Genomic DNA, 12,386 nt, shown 5'->3' with positions numbered 1-12,386 from the left:
CTATACAGAAGGCTTTCCCACATTCATTACATTTGTGTGGTTTCTCCCCTGTGTGTTTTCTGATGTTTTGTTAGGTTTGACTTTTTGTAGAAGGACTTCTCACATTCACTGCACCCATGGGGTCTCTCCCCAGTATGAGTTCTTTGATGGACAGTGAGAGTCAAATTCAGAGAGAAGGATTTGCCACACTCGTTACATTCATATGGTTTCAACCCTGAGTGAATTTTATGTTTAATGAGATTAGACTTCACACAGAAGGTTTTTCCACATTCATTAGTCATAGGGTTACTTTGCTGTATGAGAGACTTGATGAATAATTAGGGCTGACTTAGAGCGGAAGGATGTCCCATATTCCGTACATTTATAGGGTTTCTTCTGTGGTTTCTTCTGTTCTTCTCTGGTTTCTTCTTCACCTCTGGTGGAGGTGCAGTGCTGACTTACATCAAACAGAAGGATTTTCCACATTCACCACATTTGCAGGGCTTCTCCCCTGTGTGTGTTCTCTGGTGATCAGCAAATTGTGACCTCTGTGAGTAAGTTTTCCCATGTCATTGCATTTGAAAGGTTTCTCCCCTGTAAGTATCTTCTGAAGTTTAGTTAGATTTGATTTCACACAGAAAGATTTCCCACAATCCTTACATTCATGTTTTCTCCCCTGTGGGAATGCTCTGGTGATAGTTGAAGTTTGATTTTGTGTAGGATTTCCCACAATCCTTACACTGGTAGGGCTTCTCTCGTGTGAGTACTCTGGCTCAGCTTTAGGACTTGAGATCTGATGGAAGGATTTCTTGCACTCATCGCATACATAGAACTTCTTTTGCTGCTCGGTAATGGCTGACTTCCCGGGGGCTTTGTCACATTCACAGGTTTTCTTTCTTACATCAGTTCTTTGCTGGATGGTGTTTTGTGCTTTCTGGAAGGTTTTCCCACATTTATTATTGTCACATGGCTCCTCTTCTTGTGTGTGTTTTCTGATGTTCAGTGAGGTGGGACTCCTGGTAAAAAGATTTCTTGCGGTGACTACATTCAAATATTTTCTCTTTGAGTTTTATGAGGTTAAGATGGGACTTCTTGCTGAAATTATTCTCAAATTTCCAAGAAATTTGTGGGTTTTCTTTACATTAATTTCCTGATGTTGAAAGAGGGTTGATGTCTCACGTGCATTAACTTCAGAGTGATTCTCCCTTGTGCATTTCCTGCTGGATTTTGAGAGCTGACTTGTCACTAGTGTCTTGCCCCTCCCTGTTCCTCATAATCCTCGGTCCTCTCTTCTGTTTGAGGTTTCTGTGGTGGGATGGTGACTGTCTCACTGGAGGTGGCTGCTCTGTGTTCATGACCTTCCACAGGTGGTCCCCAAAGCTGAATCTTCTGTTGCCCGCAAGGGTCCTCGTTACGACTCAGGGGTCTCCCATCTTGGTTATGGTTGTTGGATTGCTTCCCAGGCTGAGTATCCTCTTAATTATTATCAAGAAGCAACTTCCGACATGTATTAATTTCATCAGAGTTCTTATCTGAAACATTTTTATCATGCCAGGCTTCCCTGTCCATCACCAACTCCCGGAGTTTAGTCAAACTCATGTCCGTAGAACCATCCAACCACCTCATGCTCTTCGTTCCCTTCTCCTCCTGCCCTCAATCTTTCCCAGCATCATGGTCTTTTCAAATGAGTCAGTTTTTCGCATCAGGTGGCCAAAGGATGGGAGCTTCAGCTTCAGCATTAGTCCTTCCAATGAATATTCAGGACTGCATCTCCTTGCAGTCCAAGGGACTCTCAAGAGTCTTCTCCAACACCACAGTTCAAAAGCATCAATTCTTTGGCATTCAGCTTTTTTAATAGTCCAACTCTCACATCCATACATGACTACTGAAAAAACCATAGCTTTGACTAGATGGACTTTTGTTGGCAAAGAAATGTCTCTGCTTTAATTTGATATGCTGTCTAGGTTGGTCATAGCTTTTCTTCCAAGGAGCAAGTGTCTTTTAATTTCATGGCTGCAGTCACCATCTGCAGTGATTTGGGAACCCAAAAAATTAAAGTCTCACACTGTTTTCCCATCTATTTGCCATGAAGTGATGGGACCAGATGCCATGACCTTAGTTTTCCGAATATTGAGTTTTAAGCCAACTTGTTCACTCTCCTCTTTCACTTTCACCAAGAGGCTCTTTAGTTCTTCTTTGCTTTCTGCCATAAGGGTGGTGTCATCTGCATATATGAGGTTATTGCTATTTCTCCAGGCAATATTGATTCCAGCTTGTGCTTCATCCAGCCCAGCATTTCACATGATGTACTCTGCATACAAGTTAAATAAGCAGGGTGACAATATACAGCCTTGACGTACTCCTTTCCTGATTTGGAACCAGTCTGTTGTTCCATGTCCAGTTCTAACTTGCTTCTTGACCTGCATACAGATTTCTCAGGAGGCAGGTCAGGTGGTCTAGTATTCCCATCTCTTTAAGAATTTTCCACAGTTTGTTGTGATCCACACAGTCAAAGGCTTTGGTGTACTCAATAAAACAGATGTTTTTCTGGAACTTTCTTGCTTTTTTGATAATCCAATGGATGTTGGCAATTTGATCTCTGGTTCCTCTGACTTTTCTAAATCCAGCTTGAACATCTGGAAGTTCACAGTTCACATATTGTTGACGCCTGGCTTGCAGCATTTTGAGCATTACTTTGCTAGCGTGTGAGATGAGTGCAGTTGTGCAATCATTTGAACATTCTTTGTCATTGCCTTTCTTTGGGATTGGAATGAAAACTGACCTTTTCCAGTCCTGTGGCCACTGCTGAGTTTTCCAAATTTGCTGGCATATTATGTGCAGCACCTCCACAGCATCATCTTTTAGGATTTGAAATAGCCCAACTGGAATTCCATCCCCTCCACTAGCTTTTTCATAGTGATGCTTCCTAAGGCCCACTTCACATTCCAGGATGTCTCACTCTAGATGAATGATCACACCACTGTGGTTATCTGGGTCATGAAGATCTTTTTTGTATAGTTCTTCTGTGTATTCTTACCACCTCTTAACATCTTCTGTTTCTTTTAGGTCCATACCATTTCTGTCTTTTATTGTGTCCATCTTTGCATGAAATGTTCCCTTGATATATCTGATTTTCTTGAAGAGACCTCTAGTCTTTTCTGTTCTATTTTTTCCTCTTATTTCTTTGCATTGATCACTGAGGAAGGCTTTCTTACCTTTCCTTGCTATTCTTTGGAACTCTGCATTCAAACAGGTATATCTTTCCTTTTCTCCTTTGCCTTTTGCTTCTCTTCTTTTCTCAGCTATTTGTAAGGCCTCCTCATTTTGCCTTTTTTGCATTTCTTTTGCTTGGGGATGATCTTGATCCCTGCCTCCTGTACAATGTCATGAACCTCCATCCATAGTTCATCAGGCACTCTTGTCTATCAGATCTAATCCCTTGAATCTATTTGTCACTTCCACTGTATAATCATAAGGGATTTGATTTAGGTCATACCTGAATGGGCTAGTGGTTTTCCCTACTTTTTCAATTTAAGTCTGAATTTGGCAATAAGGAGTTCACGACCTGAGCCACAGTCGGCTCCCGGTCTTCTCTTTGCTGACTATACAGATCTTCTTCATCTTTGGCTGCTGAGAATATAATCAGTCTGATTTTGGTATTCACCATCTGGTGATGTGTAGTCTTCTCTTGTGTTGTTGGAAGAGGGTGTTTGCTATGACCAGTGCATTCTCTTCACAAAATTCTGTTAGCCTTTGCCCTGCTTCATTCTGTATTCCAAAGCCAAATTTGCCTGTTATTCCAGGTATCTCTTGACTTCCTACTTTTGCATTCCAGTCCCCTATAATGAAAAGGACATCTTATTTTTTGGTTGGTTCTGAAAGGTCTTGTAGGTCTTCATAGAACCGTTCAACTTCAGCTTCTTCAGCATTATTGGTTGGGGCATAGACTTGGATTAATGTGATATTGAATGGTTTGCCTTGGAAGTGAACAGAGATCATTCTGTCCACCCAGGGATGGTGGGATGAGATTTAGCACTTCCCTGTAGCTCAAATGGTAAAGAATCTGCCTGCAATGCAGGAGATTAGGGTTCAATCCCTGGGTTGGGAAGATCCTCTGGAGAAGGTTATAGCAATCCACTCCAGAATTCTTGCCTGGAGAATCCCATGGACAGAGGAGCCTGGCAGGCTACAGTTGGTGGGGTTAAAAAGAGCCGGACCCGACTTGATGGCTTTTGTCTATAAGGTCATAAATAAGAAAAGTTAGGTGTATTTGAAAAAACCTAACACATTTCTTATGTAAATATAATTTATTACATCAGTGATTCTCACTTTTTAGTCCCAAGCTCCTAGGTTGAAATCCTGAGCATATATTTTCTCTTTTGATCAGAAAAAGGAAAAACAGAAAACATCTGCTATATTGGAAAAGGGAGCATAAAACTATAATGAACACACATAGATTTGCTGTTTTAAAAAGAAGACCATCAGAACTTAAAAGAAGAAAGTAAAGCTGAGGGAAACACACAGATAACTGGGTGATTACCCCAACAAAAACCATGAATAGGAAGTAGAACAAGGAATATGAGTGTACGTGGATGTCAGAAAACACAGAAGAGGAAATCTTAGGTATGGGATAAAACATTGTATGTATTCAGATACAGCCCACTTACCTATAAGCCAATGGGAAAATAAGACATAGTACTTGTTCAAGATATCCTTACAAAAATACATGACAAAACAGTTTTAAAAATATTCACTCCCAATTAATTACAAGTCAGTCTGACAAGTTTTTACACTCAGCAGTCTGCTTTTCAGCTTTGCTTCCACAAAAATTTATTAGTCCTCCAGGAAATGTATCTCCCTTTCCCTCCTCCTCTGCTTCTGTCTCTGCCCCCTCCTTTCCTCACATACTTATTTCAAATAATGCCTCTTAAACCCCAGTTTCTCCAACACTGAAGTAGTTACTGCCTATATTTTATTAACACACTATGGAAAGGACTAACTTTATCCAATAGTACTTGATAACTCAATATATATCATATGATTTTGTTCCTCTCTCCCAACTACATCCTATGCTCCTAGCAGGTTTCATTGTATCTCTACTTGCCTTTGAGTCCCCCTGAGTAGATATATAGTTGGCAGCTCTCAAATAGTATCAGAATTACCTGGAAATTTTAGAATTTTTATTTCATACTGCAGTATAGTTGACTTGCAATGTGGCATCAGTTTCAGGCAGATAACAAAGTGATTCAGCTATACATAAACACATACCTATTCTTTTTCAGAGTCTCCATATAGGTTTTTACAGAGTATTGAGCAGAGTTCCCTGTACTATAGTAGGTCCTTGTTGGTTATCTATTTTACATACAGTACTGTGTGTATATTAATCCCAACCTCCTAAATTATCCCTCCCTGGCCCCAGAATTACCTGGAAATTTTTATTCAAAACATGGAGGATAAACTGTCATAGGTCAGTGTCAATATATATGCCTTATGAATCAGAATTTGCAAGTAAGTGATGTAGGCCTATGTACTTAGGAAATGCTTTCTGAACAGTCGGTCAAACCTATGAGTATTAATAGATGAGCATATCTGTTATTTATTACCCATCAAATGAAAGAAAAGTAAAAAAATTTTAAAAAAAGAGGCCCCACAAGCTCTCCAGTGCATGGTGAGGTCTGAGTCCTTGTGGCTCAGCCACTAACTGAAATGTGAATTCTAAGAGGGGAGAGAGTACAAAGCACTTCAAAACAGGTGTGAACCTGAGCTCAAACATCAACTAGTGTAAAACACAGAAGCGTTAACTACACACCACGCACAGTCCTAAACTCTTTCTTCAGGGTCTGGAAAGGCAAACCTCAAAAACAGGTGCAGGTGTGGGTAAGACATATGTATGAGCAGTATGTAGGAGGTAGATCAAATGGAACTTAACCGTAAGGGTCTAGGCAACATCAACAAAAAGATGAATATGGCTTGACGTGTTTAAGAAGAGGAGTCTTAAGTAATAGAGGGCAGTCCTAGGTTTATATAAGGCCAACAACAAGACAAAACAGATGCTTTAGATTTTAAAATATATACTTACAATTAGGAATGAAATAAGGCCTCAGAGAATAAGGTTCTAGTTTTGAGTGAGGTCACTGGAAGGTAAGAATAAAAAGCAGAGAAGACAGTTTTCAAAAGAAAATTAAAAAGTAAGAGAAACTAGGGAGAGATCAGTACTACATGTGTTTTTTGTGGTCATCAGATACAGGAGAAGAAAAGTGTTAGAACCTAAGTAAGTGGAAACAAGGAATGTGAGATTTACATTTTGGAAAAAAAGATTTCAGGGTTAGTCTCTGCCATACTGACAAAGAACTGTAACACCTCAGGTAAAATGCAGCGTAGAGGGCGGTTAAGGCTGAGATAGAGGAGGTGGAATTTTTCAGTCACTGGGTAAAGCAAAGAGCTTAACTCTGAATAACAGATGAGTACTGAGGAAGCATTAAAGGGAAGAGACATTGGAAGCCTAGTTGTTAACAAACTTCCCAGGAGACAGAGTGATTGAATGATCAGAACTGTTTGCTAAAACATCTTAATAACAACGTCATAATTTTTGGCAAATGCTATTTCACTGTCATACTTTTTCTCTCTCTGATTACCAATGAAGTTGTAGATATTCTTATCTATCATCTGTGTTTTTTCCCATTTGTGTCTCCTTTCCATGTATGTCTTTTGTTCACTTCTCTCTTGGGCTGTTGGACTTTTCTTATGAATGGTAGGAATTTATTATTTGACAAACTTTTATTAAATGCTGAACGCACTATATGAGATAGTGGAAACAGACATGAAAGAAAAAAGACCCTGGTTCCCATGAAGTTTACATCCTAGTGGAAGTAAAGAGAAATTAAGTAGAATAATGTAAAATGCCTTGTTTAAATTTCTATTTGAGAAAAGTGTGTAAGCTCCAGGAGCTCAGGGAAAGTGCTGGTTTATCCATGTATCTTCAACTCCAAGAGCATGGGTGGCACAGGATAGGAATATTGGCAGAATGAATAAATGAATGCCGGGGCAGGTGCAGGAACTGAAAAGAAAACAGTCTGTGAAAATGGAGGGAAATGAATACTAGAGAAGGAGAAACCAAGAACAAAGGTCTAAGAAGATGCAGGCAGGTGGTCAATGCTGGGAACAAGAATGGTCGCCTTCCTTAAAAGTCAGGCAGGAAAGGAAAGAGTGGTGGAAAGAAGTGCAGTTCGGGTTACCTGAGGCAGGCTGGCTTGCCATTCAGTTACTTTCAAAGGTCTGAGGCCCCTGAAGAGTATTACTGACACAGAGGTCAAAGGCCCCAGCTTCTGAACCAATCTGCCTGCTCCACATTTCCAGTGGCTTCTTTTTTCCCAACCTGATAATGGTTAACTCACCTGGACCACTCCAGCCTGGGAATTCTCTCTAATGGCCACAGCTCTTCTCCTTGCTCCAGCTTGATGATCACCTCTGGTTTGGCAATGCAGTACCCTGTGAGTAAGACATGGGGTAAGACTTCTGACAAGCTTCTTGGACATCAGAGCCCCTGAAGGATGAGGAAGGTGCAGGTTCAGGAGTCATGTGATAAAGGTGCCCATTTGAACCTTTCTTTTGGAAGGTGACAACAGAAAGCTTTCTGTGCCCAAGCAAACACTTTTGACCCATAAGATGAACACACTAGTATCATAAAGCTTCACCAAGGGCTCATAAGTTTCAGCAGCTAATGAAAGAAAAATAGTGAGGCATTACACAGAGAAGACTTCTCACCCACAGAGACCAGGTGGCTGTAGTTCTCCAGCATCACGTCCCAGTACAGGGTCCTCTGATACTGGTCGGTTGTCACCACTCATCCTGGGTGAAGTCCACAGTCATGTCCTTGAATGACATGGGTCCTTGGCCAGCACACTTCTATTTAAACCAAAGAGATCAGTACTGAGTGACATGAAAGATATGCAAAATAATTCTTAACATGTTTAAGTTTACCATAAATATTATACAGGCTGCCAGTCTACACATTGTTGTGTGGTTTACTTTATAGACTGAAGTGGTATTGTGACAGGAAAATCCAGATGGTGTATTAACTTATTAATTCCAACAAAAACTCTGAAGTTCCTATCATGCATCAGAAATTGTCACAGCTTGCCAAGACTGCTGAGCTAAATCAGTCCTTTTTGTCTGGCCCTCAAGGAGCTTAAAGCAGACAAATTATATCTACGAATACTCTTCCTGTAGTAAGGTATTATTAGAGCTATGCTAAAAATCAGTGTTACATAATGTAGAAAATATGACTCTATTTTGTGTTGTCCGGCCAGGCTTCACTGAATAGCAGACCTTTATTAATGTGGTACCACTGCATATGCAGAGTCAAAGAGGCATGAAAAACACACAGCAGTATGACAGAAACAGGAACAGTGCAGGGCCATGAGAAGATGAAAAGCTGCAAGGGTGTTTGGGAACACACTGTGCAGTAATTCTGGACTCATCCTTGGAATTGAGTGTTCTCCAAAATACTTCATCACCACCCTGAGTGTCACGTTTTGAGCACCCCCAATTTATTTTTAATAAGTAACATATTTCTGTTGTTGTTCAGTCACTAAGTCATAACTGACTCTGTCACCCCATGGTCTGTAGCCCACCAGCCTCCACTATCTCCTGTAATTTGCTCAAATTCATGTCCATTGAATCGGTGATGCTATCTAACCATCTCATCCTCTGCCTCCCCCTTCTCCTTTTGCCTTCTTTCCTAGCATTGGAGTAATATATACATTCTCTTAATCCACACAATAATGATAAGCTTAACTTATCTTTCTTTCATTAAATGTTTCAATGTAACCAATCTACTGTCTTCTTCCCAGCGGAGAAGAAAGCACAGGGGTATCTTGTGCCTCCATAGGTGGGAGGTGTGGCCACTGAAGACAATGAGCAGCCAGTGAAGACACACATGCAATCTCTGTCGCAGCCGTAACATTTACATTAGACAGCAACAAGGAGCTTCCCTGGTGCTTAGTGGTGGAGAGTCCACCTGCCAATGCAGAGGATACAGGTTTGATCCCTGATCTGGGAGGATCCCACATGCCATGGAGCAGCTGAGCCCATGCACCACAACTATTGAGTCTATGCTCTAGAGCCCAGAAGCTGCAACTATTGAACCCATGTGCCCTAGAGCCCATGCTCTGAAACAAGAGAAGCCACCATAATGAGAAGCCTGCACACCTCGACTAGAGTAGCTCCCACTTGCCACAACTAAAGAAAAAGCCTGTGCAGCAACGAAGACCCAGCACAGCCAAAAATAAATGCATGAATAAAATATTAAAAAATAAAATTTAAAAAAAAGGAAAGAAATGATGACATCTTAAAGGCAGTATAGCCTAGATGCCAGCCAGGATGAGGTGAGGGGCAAGAAGGACAAGATGAACCCCATTCTGGTAGCTTTTTATCTGTTTCTACTATTCCATCTTAATATATGAACACACTAATATAACACCAGGAAATCCACTGGAAAACAAAATAGGGAACAGAGAAGAGAAACACTTCACCTGGCATTTGCTCATTTTCTGTTGTTCTTGGAAGACTGTCCAAACCTGGGAAGGCATTCCTGGAAGAGGAAGAGGCAACAGGATGATGAGAGCTCCTTGATGCTCCACAAGCCAGCTGGATAACTGTGATCCTGGAGAAGGAAAGGAAGGCTAACAGCTGCCCCTTACTAACTCCTGAAATCTGCAACGTTCCTTTACTGCTTTAACTACTTACAACCCTGCCCACTAACACAGAAACATCTAAAGCAGAATTATTAAGCAGATGATAGTGTCTCAAAATATGATGCCTTCGTTAAAACTGATATTGCAGGGGAGAAAACCTAAAGGCTATTTTGTGTAACTGTTTTACTGCTAAGATATTAACCCCTTGAGTCTGAGAATCCTCATAGTTTTGAAAAAAGGGATAGGGGCCTTGAACTTGGGTGTTTTGTGGGGTTGTTTTTTTTTTTTTTAACTGTTTTTTTAACTTGCTGTTACTCAGAAGGATTTTTTTTTTTTTTTTAAGGAAACACGTTTCTGTGTGATCGTGTGGAAAGCACAAGCCAGGACTTCCATGTGCCTCCTACTGATTCCTCACTAGTCAACTCCCCTTCAAGTTTTTTTTCCTTCTGTCAAATGAGACAAAAACACACAATCCTGGCAAACCCTCCGGGAACTACTGCTACTCTTGATTGAGAGTAGTAACAACAGAAAAGCAACAACTTTTCTAAGAACAGGAACAACAGAAAAACACAACTCCAGATGCCGGACATGGTTAAAAAGCTGACCAGCTTCTGGAAAGGAGTAGTGGAGAATGAAGGGAGGGGAGAATCGCCCAGCATCCCACCACACCGGCCACATTTTTCATGCCTTCCCTCCCTATCCCCAGTCCCCTTCTCTCTTCCCCTGAGCGACACGCTCCTTTTCTGGGTTTCTGCCGTTGCTTTCCTGGAGCTCGGATGGGGTTCGGGTCCGAGGGTGGAAGACAGGGGGGTTTTCCCGGTGAAGTTCTCGGAGCCCCCTCCTTCTGGCCTCGGTAGAGATGCCTTGTTCCAACAGAGCCTAGGAGACTGATTCACTTCAGCGGGAAGCTACCTCGGGGCCTGCCTCTCTGAGAACACACAGCGACCAGAGACTCCGGGCGCGCCTCCACAACTGCGGGCCGGCAGCGGCTGGAGTGCCCCCCGGCCCCGGACAGCGCAGCGAGAGGTAATAGGCCACAAATCTAAGGAAACTAGGGAAATCGCCTGGCGTGCTGCAGTTCGTGGGGTCCCAGAGTCGGATATGACTTAGCGACTAAGCAAGAAGGGAAACCCGGCATTCAAACCACCGCCGCCTGCAGTCTAGATCCCCCTCACTCACACGGATCCGTATTTGGGCCTGAAAGACGCGTGCCGCGAAGGCTCCACGCCGGGCAGCGTCGGAGCTCGTCTCACCTCTCCGGGATGCGGGGGCCGGCCGGGAGTCAGTCGCTCCGTCCTCTGGGCCGCGCTCGGGCCGCCTCGGCGGTTAGGAGGATGGAGACGCCGTAGCCGGCGCGGCCTCTTCCCCGAACGCGGCCCTCAGGGGGTCTCCCGAGTCAGGGACGCGGCCCAGGCGGCAGGGCCTCTGCCCCCGCCCCGCGCCCCTTCTCGCGGCCTCCAGCCGCCCACACTCACCAAGGGGCCGACCTCAACGCGCAACAGCACGGGGACAAGACGGAGACCACAAGTACGCCCAGCCCGGAACCGAGCGCGCCTGCGCCCAGAGCCCGACGCCGCGATCCGGAGGCCCTCGGGAGGCTCCGCCCATGTGGGCGGGGCCTGTGCGGGCCCGGCCCTCCCCGCGCCCCCTCAACGTTCCCCTCACTCACGCGTCACCAGTACCTCCTCACCTCACCCCCGCCTCACCTCACCCCCGTCACCTGCCCCGCCCCCTCTCACCGCACCCTGCATCGCCCCCGCCCCAACTCCTCTGCGTCACCCTTCAGCCCCACCTGGAGATGAGGGGCTTCCTCGCAGCCGCCAGCCAGCGAGGGAGAGATTCAACAACACAGATGAAAAAGTTAAATTGGCCCAGCCAAGCAATTTTTAAAAACATGAATGAAAAAGAAGGGAGGGGGCAAATTTTAAGACGCAATACACGAAAATTGAAGGTAAATACAAATGCACACAAATGAAGATAGGGGAGAGAGTATCTCACACATTCTTCCAGAGATGACGGTCCTGAACCGTTAGGCGCGTGTATTTCGGGCATTTTTACCATACAGAAAAAATTCTAAAGGATCATGAGGAGTCAGAGAACCGACCTAAGACAGAGGGTATTTAACAATTCCACGTAGTAAAGGGGCTTGCAGATTGGTGGTAAGTATTCTATATACTGTGTTTTCTGGGGTTGTAGGAATTGGGTTATCACTCGGACACGAGCTTATCTAAGGAAATATAAGTACTCAGTTATTAATGTTGAACAGTAATATCCTCTGTGCCAAGAAAAGCTGCTTACTTGGTTCTCTCTCTCTCTCTCACAAACTTGTTTTCCTGGAAAAATTTCCCAGGCGATTCCAAAGGATTTGAAGGTGAAAGTGAGCGTGTCAGTCACTCAGTCATGTCTGACTCTCTGTGACCCCACTAGCTCTGTCCATGGAATTCTCCAGGCAATTTAAACCAACGCAAAATGGGAATTATAGGGAATTTGGAGAAATTATCATGCAAGCATCCTATTTAACACTGAAATTAGAATTGCCTTGGCTGTCAATGGGATTTTTTTTACTATTTTTTAAGATAATTCACTTTTAAAGAACAGAAAAAAACGGATTTCAGAAAAACTAAGAAATTTTACTTTTACTTGCAAGTCATTTGATTCCTGTCCTTTTCCCCTTTCTGTGTAGGTGGTAATACTGCCTGCTTAGTAAGAAAT

The 12,386-nt window shown here is 43.2% G+C and overlaps 1 pseudogene; it reads right to left on the bottom strand.

Annotated features, from left to right (window-relative positions):
• Positions 1-2,141: 2,141 nt before the first annotated feature.
• On the bottom strand, positions 2,142-11,425 carry LOC122702041 (annotated as a pseudogene).
• Positions 11,426-12,386: the final 961 nt, after the last annotated feature.

This window comes from Cervus elaphus, chromosome 10 (genome assembly GCF_910594005.1).
Source record: "Cervus elaphus chromosome 10, mCerEla1.1, whole genome shotgun sequence".
NCBI classification, from domain to species: Eukaryota; Metazoa; Chordata; class Mammalia; order Artiodactyla; family Cervidae; genus Cervus; species Cervus elaphus.
The sequence above is the reverse complement of the archived record's forward strand: the minus strand, read 5'-3'. Positions and strand labels throughout refer to the sequence as shown.